The sequence below is a fragment of the Staurois parvus genome, unplaced genomic scaffold (genome assembly GCF_062004578.1).
Source record: "Staurois parvus isolate SC_StPar_1 unplaced genomic scaffold, SC_StPar_1.0 ptg000365l, whole genome shotgun sequence".
NCBI classification, from domain to species: Eukaryota; Metazoa; Chordata; class Amphibia; order Anura; family Ranidae; genus Staurois; species Staurois parvus.
In genome coordinates, this window is record NW_028318161.1 from 4,852,615 (window position 1) to 4,870,966 (window position 18,352).

At 40.3% G+C, this 18,352-nt stretch overlaps 1 protein-coding gene across 1 annotated transcript in view; it reads right to left on the reverse strand.

Moving 5' to 3' along the window:
* Window positions 1–13,554: 13,554 nt before the first annotated feature.
* ZDHHC15 (zDHHC palmitoyltransferase 15) overlaps window positions 13,555–18,352 on the reverse strand; it is a 51,405-nt gene continuing 46,607 nt past the window's right edge. Inside the window, exon 12 of the mRNA XM_089685213.1 lies at window positions 13,555–16,117. The gene's annotated coding sequence lies outside the window, so the exon portion shown is untranslated. The remainder of the gene's footprint in view (window positions 16,118–18,352) is intronic.

An 18,352-nucleotide genomic window follows, 5' to 3' on the forward strand; every position in this document is an offset into this window, starting at 1 on the left:
TTGTCAACCTGTCTTTTCTGGGGGGAGTTTCTTGAGAAGCCTGCCAGACAGATATTTAATGTTTTATTTATTTCAGATCCAAATAGAGTTGCATAATTTTATATAAACTCCTCTATACCTTACTCTTCTGTAATGTATACTTGTATTTGCTTTTTTTTTTTTTTTCAAGCATATTTGCTTTGTAGCAGAACATTGGTGAAACTGACTAGTGTGAATGGAGCCTACTACAATATGTTCTAAAATGGCCAGGTTGATCTGCATGTCCAAAGGAAGGGGAACAGTCTTAAAGTGAAGACACAGCTTTTGTTGAGCTCTTTCTATTTTTAGTCACAATCTATAATCATGTAGTTTAGGAAGATTTTTTTTTTTATGATAATTGCCTTTTTAAAGAAACCTCACAGAGTGCTCCTGACATTTGCAGTCTTGACTTTTTGCTATGAATTTAGATGTCTCTTACCACCTGCAATATGAATTTCTGCAGCTTAGTGTGCTGTATATGGGGAATGGAAAAAAAAAAAACAACTTTGATCTCTTCTTTGCATTTGAAAGCTGCCATTTCATAGTGGTCTCTTAGGGAGAAGATAAAAACAAGTTGTGGTCAAGGGACAACAAAAGTGGCACACTTTTCAGCCCTTGGAGTAGCATGGACCAAGAAGAGAGGATCAGAAAAGTTATGCCACATAGAGTATGCAGTTTTGCCATGTTGAAACCATTTTTTTTTTTTTTTTTTTTTTTTTTTTTTTTTTTTTTTTTGGACCCTGCTCAACTGGATGTTGTGTTTGATAACCTGGAAGTGATCATTGGCCACTGAGTTCCACATGGAGTGATTTCCAGGTGCAGAGCCATTATCAAAGTCTTCAATGTTTGCCCTGACTTTGAGACCTCTTAGTGAGTGAGCCAAGCACTGGAAGCTACCTCATTTGCATACATTGGTGGGAACCTTTGCTCCTTGTTTCTAGGGTTAACGCTGTGAAAATGAATGCTGACCTCATCATTGACGTTTCGCAGTTCTGCAGGGACCAGCCAGATTTCGATTCATGTGTGGCCACTGCAGTTGAACAGAAGTCGATCTACCGAATAACTTCTGTTCAACCACCCTGTTGGATAAAAGCTACTCAATCCATGCTGCAGATAATAGGCTGCAGCACTGGTCTGTGTATTCTGACAACAGCTGTCAGAATACAATAGGGCAGTGGGGAGGATTCCCCCATGAAGCTTAAAGTGACACTAAAGTTTGTTTGTTTTTTTTTCTAGAAAGCATGTTCTGAAGCACACATATTATTTAAGTGATTCACAATGGTGTGGGATAAATACACACATGGATTTATAAGAGTATCATTTAGTTAAATAAATAATATTAACCCCTTGGCGCCAGCACCTCCTGGTCCTTTAAGGGTGCCAGAAGCTGGAGGGCGGGGTTTTAGGGTCATGTGACTGTCATGAGTTGCTGTTACGATGGTCACATGATCGGGAAAGGTCCCGATCGAAAGAGGAGTTTGGGACCTTTCTGTGAGTACTGAACGCGTGTGCTGGGAGTGCGCAGGGTGCGCACTCTCAGCACATGGTTTTTTTTAATAGAACGCAAATGTGCAGCCGCTCAGCATCTAGGCCCAGACTCCGGGAGGCCGCACATTTGCGTTCGGCCACTGCCAAGAAGTTAAAGAACTGATTTATGAACTTTATTTGGTTTCATTTTGCATCTTATATGCATAACTGGTAACAGGTGATGTTTTATTTGGAGTATATATGTGAGGGATCACTTTTTCACCTTTTTTATATGCATTTATTTTGCACCTCTTTCAGCAGCGCTACCCTTTTTTTATGATTTTTTTTTTTTGATTTACAGGAGCTGGCATATTTTATATATTCCACTCTGAATACATGTGGAACCTATAACATGATCCAAAGGTGAACTTATTTAATCAGGAAGGCTTTTACGTGGCCATCTTTCCAGCACATCAGCTACAGTGGGGTTCTGCCCTTTGACATCTCACCTGCACCTTGAATATTTATGTTTATACTTGGGTGACTTTCCATTGAGAGAATGGTTGTTGCAGGTTCTGCTGAATTTGTCTATGTTACAGATGGACTTTGACCTTTCAGAAACCGTCACGGTAACAGACGACACATCTAGAGTTTGAGTCTAGTTCTGGACACCGATGAGGCCAGAGTGTACCATCCTCAGGAGCCACTTCAGATTCCCTGGCATCAGTTTCAAACTCTACCCCCAATAAAAAGTCCTCCAAACCAGGTCTCGCTCATGATTCTGAGAGTCTGTAAAAATAAATTAATATATAAATATATATACACACCCAGCGCAGTCATTGATATTAAAGAACTTGAAGTAACTGGAAAAAAAACAAAAAAGTCTGGCTATGACAAGCAACCCTTACACCAGAGCAATCTTATTCATGATATGCTATATCCAAGTGGAAATTACAATAAAACGTACAAAATTTTATTCCTTGTCACCTTAAAACCACATACAGTGCCTTGGAAAATTCATCATACCCCTTGAAATTTTCCACATTTTGTCATATTACAACCAAAAGCGTAAATGTATTGGTCTATCACATACAATCTCAATAAAATACAAAGTGGCACATAATTGTGAAGTGGAAAGAAAATGATAAATGGTTTTCAAAATGTTTTTAAAAAATATCTGAAAAGTGTGGCATGCATTTGTATTCAGCCCCCTTTCCGCTGATACTCCTAACTAAAATCTAGTGGAACCAATTGCCTTCAGAAGTCACATAATTAGTAAACAGAGTCCACCTGTGTGGAATTTAATCTTAGTATAAATACAGCTGTTCTGTGAAGCCCTCAGAGGTTTGTTGCAGAACATTAGTGAACAAACAGCATCATGAAGGCCAAGGAACACACCAGTCAGGTCAGTGATAAAGTGGTGGAGAAGTTTAAAGCAGGTTTAGGTTATAAAAAAAAAAAAAAAGCCCAAGCTTTGAACATCTCACGGAGCACTGTTCAATCCATAATCCGAAAATGGAAAGAGTATGGCACAACTGCAAACCTACCAAGACATGGCTGTCCACCTAAACTGACAGGCCGGGCAATGAGCATTAATCAGAAAAGCAGCCAAGAGGCCCATGGTAGTTCTGGAGGAGCTGCAGAGATCCACACCTTAGGTGGTGGGGGAATCTGTCCACAGGACAACTATTAGTCATACACTCCACAAATCTGGCATTTATGGAAGAGATGCAAGAAGAAAGCCATTGTTGAAAAAAAGCCATAAGTCCCGTTTGCATTATGCAAGGCCATGTGGGGGACACAGCAAATGTGGAAGAAGGTGCTCTGGTCCGATGAGACCAAAATTGGACTGTTTGGCCTAAAAGCAAAATGCTATGTGTGGCAGAAAACTAACACTGCACATTACACTGAACACACCATCCCCACTGTGAAACATGGTGGCAGCATCATGGTGTGGGGATGCTTTTCTTCAGCAGGGACAGGGAAGCTAGTCAGAGTTGATGGAAAGATGGATGGAGCCAAATACAAGGCAATCTTAGTAGTAAACCTGTTAGAGTCTGCAAAAGACTTGAGACTGGGGTGGAGGTTCACCTTTCAGTGGGACAACAACCCTAAACATACAGCCAGAGCTACAATGGAATGGTTTAGATCAAAGCATATTCATGTGTTGGAATTGCCCAATCAAAGTCCAGACCTAAATCCAATTGAGAATCTGTGGCAAGACTTAAAAATTGTTGTTCACAGACGTTCTCGGTCCAATCTGAAAGAGCTTGAGGTATTTTGCAAAGAAGAATGGGCAAAAATGTTACTCTGCTAGGTGTGCAAGGCTGGTAGGGACACACCCAAAAAGTCTTGCAGCTGTAATTGCAGTGAAAGGTGGTTCTACCAAGTATTGACTTGGGGCTGAATACAAATGCACGCCACACTTTTCAGATATATGTAAAAAAAAATTTGAAAACCATTTATCATTTTCATTCCACTTAACAGTTATATGCCACTTTGTGTTGGTCTCACATAAAATCCCAATAAAATACATTTACGTTTTTGGTTGTAACATGACAAAATGTGGAAAATTTCAAGGGGTATGAATACTTTTTAAAAGCACTGTAGAGGCTAAAAAAAAAAAAAAAATCTTTCTAATAAAATCATCTACACTGGTACCGCTGCTGCAATGATAGATCTGTGGAGCCTTGTATATAAGCAAGGACAGTTCAAAAGTGCCTACAGGAACATATACATGCTACGTTTGATTCAATATCACCTGTGGCAATAGTGATGTTTCCTACATGAAATGTTTCTTGGATCAGGTGGACCCACACCCTCATGGAGAGGACTTGGATTGAATAGTTTTATAAAGGGAGGCCAGGTGGATATGGGAGATGAATGCTACCATCCTACCTGGCCTAAATGACAGCTTGATCTTCACCCCCTTCTTGGATAAAGTAATGTTTTTTTTTTAACAATTTAAAAAAATAGAACTATGTATGGTGGTTTTGACACATCGGAATGGGATTATATGTTCCCTGGGGTACTATGACATGACTCCCACCGATGTTAATAAGTAAAAAATATAGCAAGAATCTACATTTAGTTGGAATAAATATTTGATTTGAGATACAGTATTTGTTTACTTTATGTATTTTAGAGTGCTGTTTGGCGGTTTCTGGTTCAGTGGGTACCAGGGAATTTTTGCCAGGGTACAAGCTAGGTAGTCTTATGATTACATTAAAGCAGAGTTCCAGTTTATTTATCTTAAAAGTCAGCAGCTACAGTTTTTGTAGCAACTGACTTATTTTTTTTTACACTTACCTGTTACTCCGTCCAGCGCTGTCCTTAGCACGGCTGGTTTCACCAGCCGTCTTCTCTCCCCAGCGCCAGCCTCTTCAGTGTGGGCACCCGGCTGTGACAGCTTATAGCTTCAGCCAGGTACCCCGCTCCCCAAAGGTGCCAATCCTTAATGGGGAGTGGGGGACAAGGGCTTAAAGTGGAACTTCCACTATTGGGTGGAGCTCCGCTTTAAGTGTTGAACCATATATTGATATTGTATTGTGCTGTGTTGCCTAGGTGCATGTATCCCTTCTTTTTTGGTGACCCCCTTATCGATCTTTATCCAGATGTTGTATTCGGCTTATAGAGTGACACAACTTCCATAATTTCCAGTATATGTATTAAGTCATTTCCGGTGAGTGGAAATATTGATTTTTTGCACAGTTATGGGTCGAGCGGCATTTCTTTTTTTCCAGTATTACTCATATTTAATGGAGCCATATGCCTCTGATGCAGCTGGTTTATACATCAAACCAGGTCAGGCTTCTGCACTGGACTACATTGACTGCCTATGACTGTTTTTGTGAACATAACTTTGTACGATATAGATTTATAAGTATACCATACTATCCTGCCTTCAGCATATCACTTTTCATATGGATTATGGTGGCACATTGTTTATGGACATAACCTTAGAGACACACAGGCTATTTACCAGCTGCTGCTGGTCCTGACGATCAAATGAATTCGATGCATTTGGCACAGGGCCATTGGGATTGCACAAGCACTTTATTTGCTGGCATTTTCTAACACATTTTGACTACACTATACACTGTTTAAAAAAATTAAAGGAACACTATTTAATCAGAGCATAGCATCAATTGAATTCCTGGGATATTGATCAGGTCAGTTAAGTAGCAGAGGGGGTTGTTAATCAGTTTCAGCTGCTTTGGTGTTAATGAAATTAACAACAGGTGCATTAGATGGGTAACAGTGAGATGACCCCCAAAACAGGAATGGGTTTCCAGGTGGAGGCCACTGACATTACTCATCTTTCTGGTTTTCACTAGTTTTGCATTTGGCTAGGGTCAGTGTCACTACTGGTGGCATGGGTCAATACCTGGACCCGACAGAGGTTGCACAGGCAGTCCAACTCCACCAGGATGGCATATCAATACATGCTATTGCCAGAAGGTTTGCTGTGTCTCCCAGCACAGTCTCAAGAGCATGGAGGAGATTCCAGGAGACAGGCAGTTACTCTAGGAGAGCTGGACAGGGCTGTAGAAGGTCCTTAACCCATCAGCAGAACCGGTATCTGCTCCTTTGTGGAAGAAGGAATAGGATGAGCACTGCCAGAGCCCTACAACATGACCTCCAGCAGGCCACTTGTGTGAATGTCTCTGATCAAACAATCAGAAACAGAGTTCATGATAGTAGTCTGAGGGCCCGACGTCCTCTAGTGGGCTTTGTGCTCACTGTCCGGCCCCATGGAGCTTGATTGGCATTTGTCATTGAACACCAGAATTGGCAGGTCCACCACTGGTGCCCTGTGCTTTTCACAGATGAGAGCAGGTTCACCCTGAGCACGTGAAAGGGTCTGGAGAATGTTATGCTATCTGTAACATCGTTCAGCATGACTGTTTTGGGGGTGGGTCAGTGATGGTCTGGGGAGGCAAATCTATAGAGGACCACACAGACCTCTACAGGCTAGACAATGGCACCCTGACTGCCATTAGGTATTGGGATGAAATCCTTGGACCCATTGTCAGACCCTAGGCTGGTGCAGTTGGGTCCTGGATTCCTCCTGGTGCATGACAATGCCCTGCCTCATGTGGCGAGAGTATGCAGGCAGTTCCTGGAGGATGAAGGAGTTGATACCACTGAATGGCCCCCACGATTGCCTGACTTAAATCCAATAGAACACCTCTGGTATATCATGTTTCAGTCCATCTGAAACCGCCAGGTTGCACTTCAGACTGTCCAGGAGCTCAGTGATGCCCTGGTCCAGATTTGGGAGGAAATACCCCAGGACACCATCCGTCTTTTCATTAGGAGCATGCCCTGACATTATCAGGCATGCATACAAGCACGTGGGGCCATAAAAAATACTGCGTCCCATTTTGAGTTGCTGCAATGACATTTCAGCAAAATAGACTAGCCTACTGCATAATTTTTTCACTTTGATTTTCGGGGTGTCTTTAAATTCAGTCCTCTGTAGGTTATTATTATACAGGATTTATATAGCACCAACAGCTTGCTCAGTGCTTTAAAATATAACGGGAGACAATAAAGCAACAATACAGTTCAATACAAGAGGGATAGGAGGGCCCTGCTTCTTGGAGCTTACTATCTAGGAAGGTTGATCATTTTCATTTCCATCAACCGATGGGGCATCCTTATGTTCCTAACACATTACCCAGTCCATATCAGTATAGATATCCAACATACTATTTTTCCTCATTGAGATCTGATGTGTTTTCAAAGTGTTCCTTTAATTTTTTTGAGCAGTGCATGAAGACAGTCTCCTCATCCAAGTAGTGTTCTGGCCACCTACTGGACCTAAAGGATTATGTTCTTTGTTTATATTTCTGGTATATGTAATAGCCTGTTTCTCTTTACTGTATAAGACCTTTTTTTTGGAGGTTATAGCCACCATCCTATACTAGTGTGGATTTCACAAATAGCTTGGGTAGTATAGTTACACTGTTGGTTTAGGAGTCCATTTTTTTGGAGATTACACCTACAGTCTCATTTACCATGGAAATACATTTTTATTATGAGAACTCCAGCAGCAGATTATTGATATATAGTTTATACTTACCGTAGTAGAGAGCCATCATTGCAGCAGTGGTACCACTGTGTATATGATTTTTTTTTTTTAATTCTTAGCTAAGGTTTTTTTTTTTTTGTTTGTTTAATTGATGAGGAATAAAGTTTAGAAAGTTTTATTATACATTTCCATTCAGATGCGTCACAAAATCAATAAGGTTGCAGCTGCAGGGGTCGGTAGTCATAGCCTATTTTTTTTTTTTCCCTCTTGTAGTTACAACAGTTTCAAATGCTGCAGTCCAGGAGTTGTCTGGCTCTCTACTTTTGCATAAGAGTCCTAGGCTTGATTGTAGCCTGCATCCAGACCGTTGCTTAATTTTGCTCAGGCCTCAGCAAGGCAATATTCTGTCCATGAGGACAAGTCGGTCTGGTCTCTGGCCAGACTGACTTGTTGGTATCAAAAGACAAGTTTGTCATCTCAGGAATTGGGGGAATGCTTTCTTTCTGTCTTTTGGAGGAACTACATGAGGGATGCCAAGCTGTTTGCCTGGGGAGGAATCCTAGGCATCCTGTTGGTGCAGGTGTCTAGAATCATCTCGTGATTTTGACAGGCTCTACAGTGTTGGACCATCCTTCTAAAAGGATTATTCAATCCAGATTTAGACAACCACCACAGCGGTAACATACATATCTGGGAGGAACCAGAAGTCTGACTGCAACATAAGAAGTATATCAGTTCCTGCCCTGAGCAGAACTTCACATTAAAGTCATGTACAGTACATTCCAGCCATTTTGCGCACAGATGCCGGCAGCACCTGGACCCAGGGGAGTGGTCCTATTCTGCAGGTATTGCAGTACCTGTGTTACAGGTTAGGAATTTGGAATGTGGACCTTCTGGTCTCTACTAACTGAAGACGTTTTTCTCCAGAGACAGGCTTCTCTAGAAGAAACAGTGGATATTCTGGTAGCTTTGTGGAATCAGTACATCCTAATTTATGCCTAAACTTAGTCCTTCCTGTGATGCAAAAAAAACTAGGAAGTGTATTTCCAGCAAATCCTATGATTGGATGTGAATTACATACTTAACCTCTTGATGCCAGCCACACACATATACACAGCCCTGTTAAAACTACTTACCATGCAGAGAGCGCACTCCCTGCACGGTAGCCAACAGTGATCAGTATGCATCTGACACATACAGTTGTGTTCAAAATAATAGCAGTGTGTTAAAAAAAGTGAATACAGCTCAAAATCCTTCTAATAGCTTTTATTTCCTTACACACAAATGCATTGGGAACATTACACATTCTATTTCAAATCAAAACATGAAGAAAAATATATCAAAATTTGTGTTGTTCCTCTAAATAAATTGAAGAAAAGTGAATATTAGACTGTTCAAAAAAAATAGCAGTGTTTATATTCTTCTTTACAAACTCAAACATTCACTATATAAACTGAAAAATGTTTGAAGATTTTGCTTTCCTTTGAATCACTTAATGAATATTTAGTTGTGTAAGCACTGTTTCTGAGAACTGCTGTACATCTGTGTTGCATTGAGTCAACCAACTTCTGGCACCTGTGAACAGGTATTCCAGCCCAGGCTGATTGGACTACATTCCACAGTTCTTCTCTATTTCTTGGTTTTGCCTCAGAAACTGCATTTTTGATGTCACCCCACAAGTTTTCTATTGGATTAAGATCCGGGGATTGGGCTGGCCACTCCATAACGTCAATCTTGTGGGTCTGGAACCAAGATGTTGCACATTTACTGGTGTGTTTGGGGTCGTTGTCTTGTTGGAACACCCATTTCAAGGGCATTTCCTCTTCAGCATAAGGCAGCATGACCTCTTCAAGTATAATGATGTATTCAAACTGATCCATGATCCCTGGTATGCGTTAAATAGGCCCAACACCGTAGTATGAGAAACATCCCCATATCATGATGCTTGCGCAACCATGCTTCACTGTCTTCACAGTGTACTGTGGCTTGAATTCAGTGTTTGGGGGTCGTCTGACAAACTGTCTCCGGTCACTAGACCCAAAAAGAACAATCTTACTTTCATCAGTCCACAAAATGTTGCGCCATTTCTCTTTAGGCCAGTCAATGTGCTCTTTGGCAAATTGTAACCTCTTCAGCACGTCTTTTTTTCAACAGTGGGACTTTGCGGGGGCTTCTTGCAGATAGCTTGGCTTCACATAGGCGTCTTCTAATTGTAACAGTACTCACAGGTAACTTTAGACCTTCTTTGATCTTCCTGGAGCTGATTGTTGGCTGAGTCCTTGCCATTTTGGCTATTCTTCTATCCATTTGAATGGTGTTTTTCGCTATCTTCCACATCTTTCAGGTTTTGGTTGCCATTTTAAAGCATTTGCGATCATTTTAGCTGAGCAGCCTATCATTTTCTGCACTTCTTTATATGTTTTCCCCTCTCCAATCAACTTTTTAATCAAGGTACGCCGTTCTTCTGAACAATGTCTGGAACAACCCATTTTCCTCAGAATTTCAGAGAGAAATGCACTGTAACCAGCATGTACAACATTTGCTGCCTTCCTTCCTTAAATATAGGCAATAATTGCCACCTGTTTTTCAAAGAATGAATGAACTCACTAATGGAACTCCACACTGCTATTATTTGGAACATGCCCCTTTCAATTAGTGATTCAATTACACAGAATCAGCAGCATGCATGTCATGACTGTTGGGTCTGTTGGATTTCTATTACTCTACTACACCTGCTAGTAAATTATTTGCCATGTAGAAATATAATTTCTACCAAAAACAGTGATTGATCAGGTTAGTGATGTCTGACTGCTATTATTTTGAACACAACTGTACCAAACGAGATCTAAGATCTCATGCTCAGCCTTGAAGATCAAAAAGGCATCCCTCTGACATTTCCCATGGGAGGCCTAGGCCTTATGGTTGGCTCATTAAAAGTTGTTCTGTTAGCTTAGTTTCACTCAAAGCCTCTCCAACACAACATTCTGTTGCCCTGGAGCAAACACTGTCGCTCTCTAAACTTCGCTATGCTTCTCTCCAGCCAAGCAAGGAACTCTCTAGCTGGGTGGATTACCAAAGAAGCATTGGAAATGGTAAAGTCCTTTCTCCAAGTTTCATGGAAGGTGATAACAGATGCCAGCCTCAATGGCTGGGGAAGAGTGTTTCAATCTTTACAGGTCAGGTAACCTGGTCACCCATGGAGGAAAAGCTCCCCATCAACATTCTGGAGCTCACTGCAACCAGGGTGCAATCAGACAATGTCACGACCATGGCCTATATCAATCATCAGGGCAAACAAGGAGTAAGAAAGCCATGAAGTATGATCGTCTCCAGGATGAAAAAGCACTGCCCAGCAATCTCTACTTTTCACATCCCAGGAATGGATAAAGGTAGGCAGATTGCCTCAGCCATTATCACCTGGACCAAAAGAAATGTTCTCTCCATCCCAAAATCATCAACCTCCCATGCCAGATGTTAATATCCTGGCGCCCAGGTTCAACAAGTTGCCTCTATTTGTGGCCATGACCAATGATCCTCTAGAACTGGTAATCGCATGTGTGACAGTCACGGTGTCAGACCCCCAGCCCTTCTCACCAACTCGCGACCGAAGGACTAGCCAATCTAAAACCGCGGTGTCATGTGCGTAACAACGCCACGCCCAGCTGCACCCTGCACAAAGATTTTCCAGCTGATGGACCACAACTTATGTACCTGCAGCCTGAGAGCTATTGTTACTGGGTTAGGTTAATTACGCAATTAACCCTTCACACTGCCACCACCGCCTTTTTGTAGAGAAAAAGGAGGAAACTCGCCAATATTAGCAATAACACTATGGTGTTTGAATAATCATCTTTATACACAGTCACCGCAGGCAGAGGTATATAGAGGTTTAAAAACACACAGTAGCGCTCTTCAGAGACAGGGATTCTTAGTTTGCATTAAAGAGCTTTAGAAACAGTTCAACACTTTTCAGATAATAGGATTTATTACTAAAAAGGTCAAAATGGTGCAATAAAAATATTTACAGAAAAAGATGTAGCATATATATATATATATATATATATATATATATATATATATATATATATATATATACACACACACACACACACACACACACACACACACACACACACACACAGAGCAATAACACAACAGGGAGATAACAGAAAGAAAGTTAGAGAGGCAGAATACTTGCCCTCAGCCTTGGTTTAAGCAGCTTCAAAAGGTCAGAGCAAAAGGGTGCCTTTTCTCCCAAAGTTGGTTCCTGATGTTAAAAAGGGAGAATTCTTCAACTTACTGCTCCAACCATAACAGCCTTTTCTAGGAACCCAGCAGTGTCTCCTTAAAGCAGAGAACCAATTGCCTCATTTGGGGAGGAGTGTTTTAGGCAGGGAACTCAGGCTATGACCAAATCCCTCACAGTTTATATCATGGTCAATAACCTTCCATAGGGACATGTAGCAGCCTAGCCACTAGTAGATTAATATGCAGAATGATATCCTGAACGTCCCGACATCAAATATGCCATATCTCACTATTTCAGCTAGAACTATATGGCTCTCTGCTCTCCTGTAGACTTCAACTAGGGGTGTAAGATATCAGGCGACTCACATTAAACTGAGCTATCCGAATATATGCTTTGCTTCATTGTAATTATTTCCTAGCTTAAGATATGAAATTATATGGAAAAGTGGGTTTTAAATGTGATGTCTGTTTTACGGCTATCTCAGAATGCGTTTGAAGTCCAGTGAAGGACTGGTTTATGGCTTTACGATCACCTCCAAGCAAGTCTCACAGACATACTGGGCCCAGGCTAATTGGTTTATAACAATGAAGCTATCCTACTCTGCCTGATGCCTGTGATCTCAGCATACATACAGACCACATTCCTGAGGGAGGGGGATAGGAGGGAGAAAGAGAATGATACAAGATGGAGGATCTGTAGCAAGACGGATGACCGCGTCCATCTCTGTACGTACAATTGCTACACCATGGACCTAGTTAAGCTAAAATATATGCCTTTCCTCCAGGACTGACGCTTCCATTACTGCTCCACAAGATAAAGGAAAATAATTAAACAGTGATTTGTACTGCAATAAAGTGGCCCAGAAAAACCTAGTACACATACTCAGGCACTTAGCTGCCAGAGGTCATTTCCTAATTGTTAGAGCATATAAATCTACACAAGATGCAATACCACCAGTACCCTTGAGGTACTTACTCTACCAGATTGGTGTGGGCTTCCTGGGCATTCAGCCATCAGTCATTTGTTGCTTAGCTTTTGTAATGCCAACCACCTGGTCTTCAGTTAACACATTCTCCAAGATCTAATAGATGGATGTCCACACCTCTGTGGATACAGTTCTTTCATGAAAACTGTGACTAGGGTTTCTGTTTTACTTGAATAACTGGCAGGGTTATGTTGATCTTGTTGTAGCTCAACCTTCTTAATCATTGCTCAGGGACATCCCGGGGTCTAATAATATCCTGCTTGTGTTCTGTACTGTACAATTAGAATAAAAGGAATTTTGACATTCCTGTAAATCCCAAGGTATACCCAAGGGACGTGTCTAAAAGCTTTGCCATTGTCCAATCACATGAAGGTTGCAGTCTATAACTCAGGGTCTATGAATATCCAGCCTCCTTGCTTGTACATTCCATATCCTGGAGTACAGTAAAAGTCTATTTTTTTTACGCCATGCACAGCTGCATCATTCAGTACTACTTCATCCTCGTAACAGGTCGATACCTTCATAGAGACCAGGGAAGGGGGTAAACTCTGCAGGAGGTCGTGCATTGCACCCACGATACACTGATTGCAAGTGTAATGCTTTGCAAGCTTTGATGCAAAAAAGTAGTCATTATACATTAGTCATAGAATTATTGTTGCTGCATTTACTATTTTTTGCAAAAGGTGGACTGTGCCTTTAACTGCCCCTGGACATTAGGCAGGCTAACCTGTTCCTATTTTGAGGCAAAGAACCACTAATGTAAAAGTGCATCTGAAATAAAAAACACCACACTAAATATTTACAAATTAGACTTCATTTTATTCGGCAGGCAGCAAATCCAGCAAAACATTATGGAAATAAAGAGTGTTGGTCCTTAAAAATGCCTTGCAGGAGTGTAAAAATAAAAACTGTACAAAAAATAAAAAAATATTTGTTGCATTTCCTGTTCTTTGTAAGAGCACTAATCATAACATGAATGACCACATGATGTTTGATATTTAAAGTGCACCTGTCACTTAAAACCATTTTTCTGCACTTAGCATTTATCAGAATGCCACTTACTGATTTACGCAGAATGACTGGCATGACTGAAGCACACTGCATGATAAATATTCATGAAGCCAGATTTATATTTTGATAGTCATGTTTTGTAGCTAATTGTTTGGCAGAATTCCAAATGATTTTGGGTTCAGTCCACAAAATATATGCGTATTATATATAGTGGTGCATTATAAATAACTTGCATCTCCCATTTGTAGGCTATGAATACATAAAGTAGTGCTGCCTTATGAAAATCCACTAAATATTGTATAAAATTGTATTTTAGATGGACGTACATAAATGGCTTTAGTCAGACTGCTGATGTATATTAATGCAGTATTGATCAAACTGAGGCAAATCCTTTTAAAATCCAAACTTATACAGAGCAAAAACATGTTTGCATATTTTGCAGTCAAAACTGAGGCTTCAAAGCTTGAATTTACAGAGCCGCATAGATAAAACCTGTTCCACTTTTCAGTTACTGTGAAAGCAAAAACAGAACTTATTTAACTGCAGTAGAAAATGCTATAACCCCTAGCAACCAATCACAAACAACCTTTCAGCAGATTGAAACAATAGCTGGCAGCTATTGGTCAAGTTGATGATGGCAATGTGTTATTTCCAAAGCATTCAGAACTGTAACAAGGTCACCGGGCATTAAATGATATAGCTCTGAAACATTTTGAAAGTTACAAAATATGCACAATTTAGCAAACAGGTACTTACACATGGTAAAAAAAATACAAGGCTCCATAAAAGGAGCACACGCACAAAGCACATTCACCTACATGAACAGATCCTCCTTTAAGAGGTAATTAAGTCGATGCACAGCAACCATGAATACTGGCAGCTTACAGCATACAAACATTACTAATATCCTATGCTGGACCTAGTTTCTAGTTAATCCAGTGAACATTCAAACATCAGTAACCAGTTTCTAACCTAATACGCAGCTTTAATTACATTGTCTTCCAGCATGATGAAAAGTTTGCATAAGGTGAAAAATGACTCATTTAAAAGATTTATTTTCTGCCCGCTTCATTCCTGACAAAGAAAAAAAAAAGGGGGGGGATAAACCGTGTTGGACAGATTTTCCTTATTGACAAACCAAAGCACAAATGTGAAACAAACTGAAGTCCTCTTTCACTTGTTGATTGTGTAATTTCTGCAATTAGAGCAGCAGATGATTACGTTTTGGTACAGGAATGACTGACATTCTTACTGGTCATGGCTTTATCATCTCCCTTCCACACACCAGCTATATGAATACTAAAAGTTAAAATCATGTTTTTGGGCAAAGTTGCATTTCAACACCAAAGGCCTGTCAGATTTGAGAAACACCTACTGACTGCTATGTGTTCCTATTTACACAGCATGTCAAAATGAATTTAATGAAATATTTTTTAGCTTTCTTGTTGCTTCCTGAAAGCAGGTTTTATACATAAGATACTACAGACAACTTCTATTGTGCTTTAGCAAACCAAAATAGGCAATTATGGGACAGTTTCTTTCAAAACTGCATTACCATACAATGTAGCACCCGAGCCTTGAGATCTTCAATCCTTTTTAGGACAGTATTTAAAAATGATGAGTACAGTACAGATAGGGTTAATTAAAGAAAACCTAACTCCCCAGCACCCAATATAGAAGGAAAAAGTTAGGTAGGATTTTTAAACAAGTAAAAAGGTAAGCAGCAGTTTTCTGCTATGTGAATGGAAACATCTAACAAAATGTAAGTAGGTGTTATTCCAATTAGGCTGCAAACATGAAAAACACACTTTAAGCCTAGTATTTGTCATTTGTAACCTCAAAGCAGAGACAAAGCTGGTATACAAAGGGAGCATGAGGCTGTGGGAAAATGTGGAGAAGATAAGCATGAGTTTACAGTGCAAATTCTCATTTACAACTCAGAAAATGACCTCCAACTTATTATGTGCCATCAGGAAACACTAGATGAAAATAACCCTCCATCATAAAATGGTTAGTAAACTGTATTTATACAAAACGCCAACTGGCTAAACAACCAATAAATTAGAATATCAAAAAAGTACATACTGAAAATCACTCTGTTACTGAAACTCCTCTTGCATAGAAAGAATTCTCAGAGTGCAGAAAAAAACCGATTGGTCGCATATTCCTTTTTCCCACCCACCAAATACAAATAATTTCCCAACTTAAGCAGCAGATTTGTCCAACAGCGTCACAGCCGGAGTGGCTCCTGGGGATGGCGTTCTAAAGCTGTTGCCTTGCATGTGGAGCAAGGGTGCCTTGGATATTGGCTCTTGGATGCTATTTGCAAACCTTTCCAGTATTCTGACCCCTAAAATGCAAGAGAAGGAAATATTTTAGGCCTACGAGTTTGAATTTCAGAAAGTCAACTTTAGTAAACAACATTGTGATAAAGATGTTAAACACCTAATTCCCCGTAAATTCCAAACTTCAGCAAAATGTCACCTTTTACACAATTAAATAAAACTCCTCTCCACACCCCCCCCACTTGTGTCCCACTTGGGAGGTTTTCCTTTTACTTCCTCTCCTGAGTAGATACAAGCAAGAGAAAATCTTTCCAAGGTAAGGGAAGTGTTTTGACAGCTGTGACTAGAAACCACTGTCCTCATTGATAGATTTTCCACCTATTCCTGTCCACTTAACACAAGACTTCATAAATGTATAAGCCTCCTATGACTGGGTGGGCACTAGGATTATAGTGAGCCTGGATGCAGCAAAGGCATTTGATTTTGTGGAATGAGGCTCGCTATGGGGCACTCGAAGAGAAGGAGCGGGCAACGTCCGTGGGGGAACCCAGAAGAGAAAGTTTAGAGCCGCTATGTGCAATACCAATACACAAAGCAGGTAAGTAAAACATGTTATTTTAATATAAAATATATATATATATATATATCTTTACAATCACTAACGGTCTTCAGGTGGCAGCACATGTTGAAATAGTTGAATTGTATGCTAGCAATAGGATTTTATATTTAGGCTTCATGCACACTTGAGCTAAAAAAACCGCCAATTTTACAGGCATTTGAGCTTTTTCTTTTTTCCCCTCTTCCTCAATACTCCCCTCCATGTTAACCCACATTTCCATGCACACAATAAGTGTTTACAGGAGTTTAGAGGCAGGAAAAAAAATCACTAGTGTTTTCAAGAGAGCAGGAAAAAAAAAAAAAGAAAACCACCTGATACATGTTGTGTAGGGAATCTGAAGACTCCCTCCCAGCTTTCTTGTGGCCATAGGCTGGACCCACTTATTTTGTATAAATATGTATAATAGCGTTTTTGTTCCAGCTTGTAGCAGCGGTTTAGGAGCGTTAGGGCTTAATTAGCATTTTTACAGTACATGAAGAGGAAAAAAAAAAACACGCTAGGGAAAAAGAAAAAAAAAAAAAGCTATTAGGAGCGTTTATCTTTTTCTTTTTTTTTTTTTCTCTGACGAGAACACGCTCCCAGAAACTCTACAAAGAGAAATTTTGTTTTCTGCTCCTAAACGCTGAAGCTTCACAAAAAAACACTTCTAGCATAAAATAGTGTGCATGGACACATAGGATAAACACTATTAGCTTCTAGGAGCAGAAAAAAAAACTGCTGATAATATCTTGGATGCATGGAGCCTAAAACTACTTTTGTAAAAAGTCTTGATAATGCACATAACAATAAAACCATCAACCTGCAAGTTAGAGAGGGATACCCCCATAATCGTGATTTATGCCATAACAGTTCAATTGTCATGTCTGGAGGTTCCATTTTTCATATCTTGGCTTGACATGTCTCAGAACCGCTTATTCAGGAGCTCTTGGAAGCAATTTGAAATATTAAAATTAATGCAAAAATAGACAGGGGTGCATGAGGGTGACACAGCAACAATAAAGTCCCCAGGCGGGAGTGGGAGCACACTAGCAGACATCAAACGTGTAACCCAACTGGCAAAAATAAACAAATCCAGGGGGCATGATAAAATAGATCCTATCCCTCTTGTATTGAACTGTATTGTTGCTGTATTGTCTCCCATTATATTGTAAAGCGCTGAGCAAACTGTTGGCACTATGTAAATCCTGTATAATAATAATAATACATCCACAGTGAAAGTCTGAAGAGCTTACTAGTTGTGTCTTCAAACTGAGATGCAACCTTACTGAAGGTATTTGAAATCACTAGTGGGTTTAACTTACAATTTTCATTTTACTAGACCCCATAGGTCACAATATTTATTAGTAACTCATTACTCCAAGAGGCTTGGCGATTTGCCCCACCTTGTTGCAGCATGTGACCTGCGTGAGGAGAGAACATTCATAGACCAGCTCATAAAAGAGGCCCAATAGATTTACATCACTTCCTGGATGATGTTGCAGAGAACCAGCTCTTACCACACACAGCTTACCCACCAGGGTTGTCACACTGCGGCCTAAATCCCCAGGTCTGCATGGTTAACTGATCAATCAGTGGCAATAGACCTACAATGTTTGTGAGGACACCAAAGGACCGCCCACAACCTGGAGTGTCAGAAGAAGTGAGTACCAGTTGCTGAGGAAGGGAGGAATTCGGCAAATAA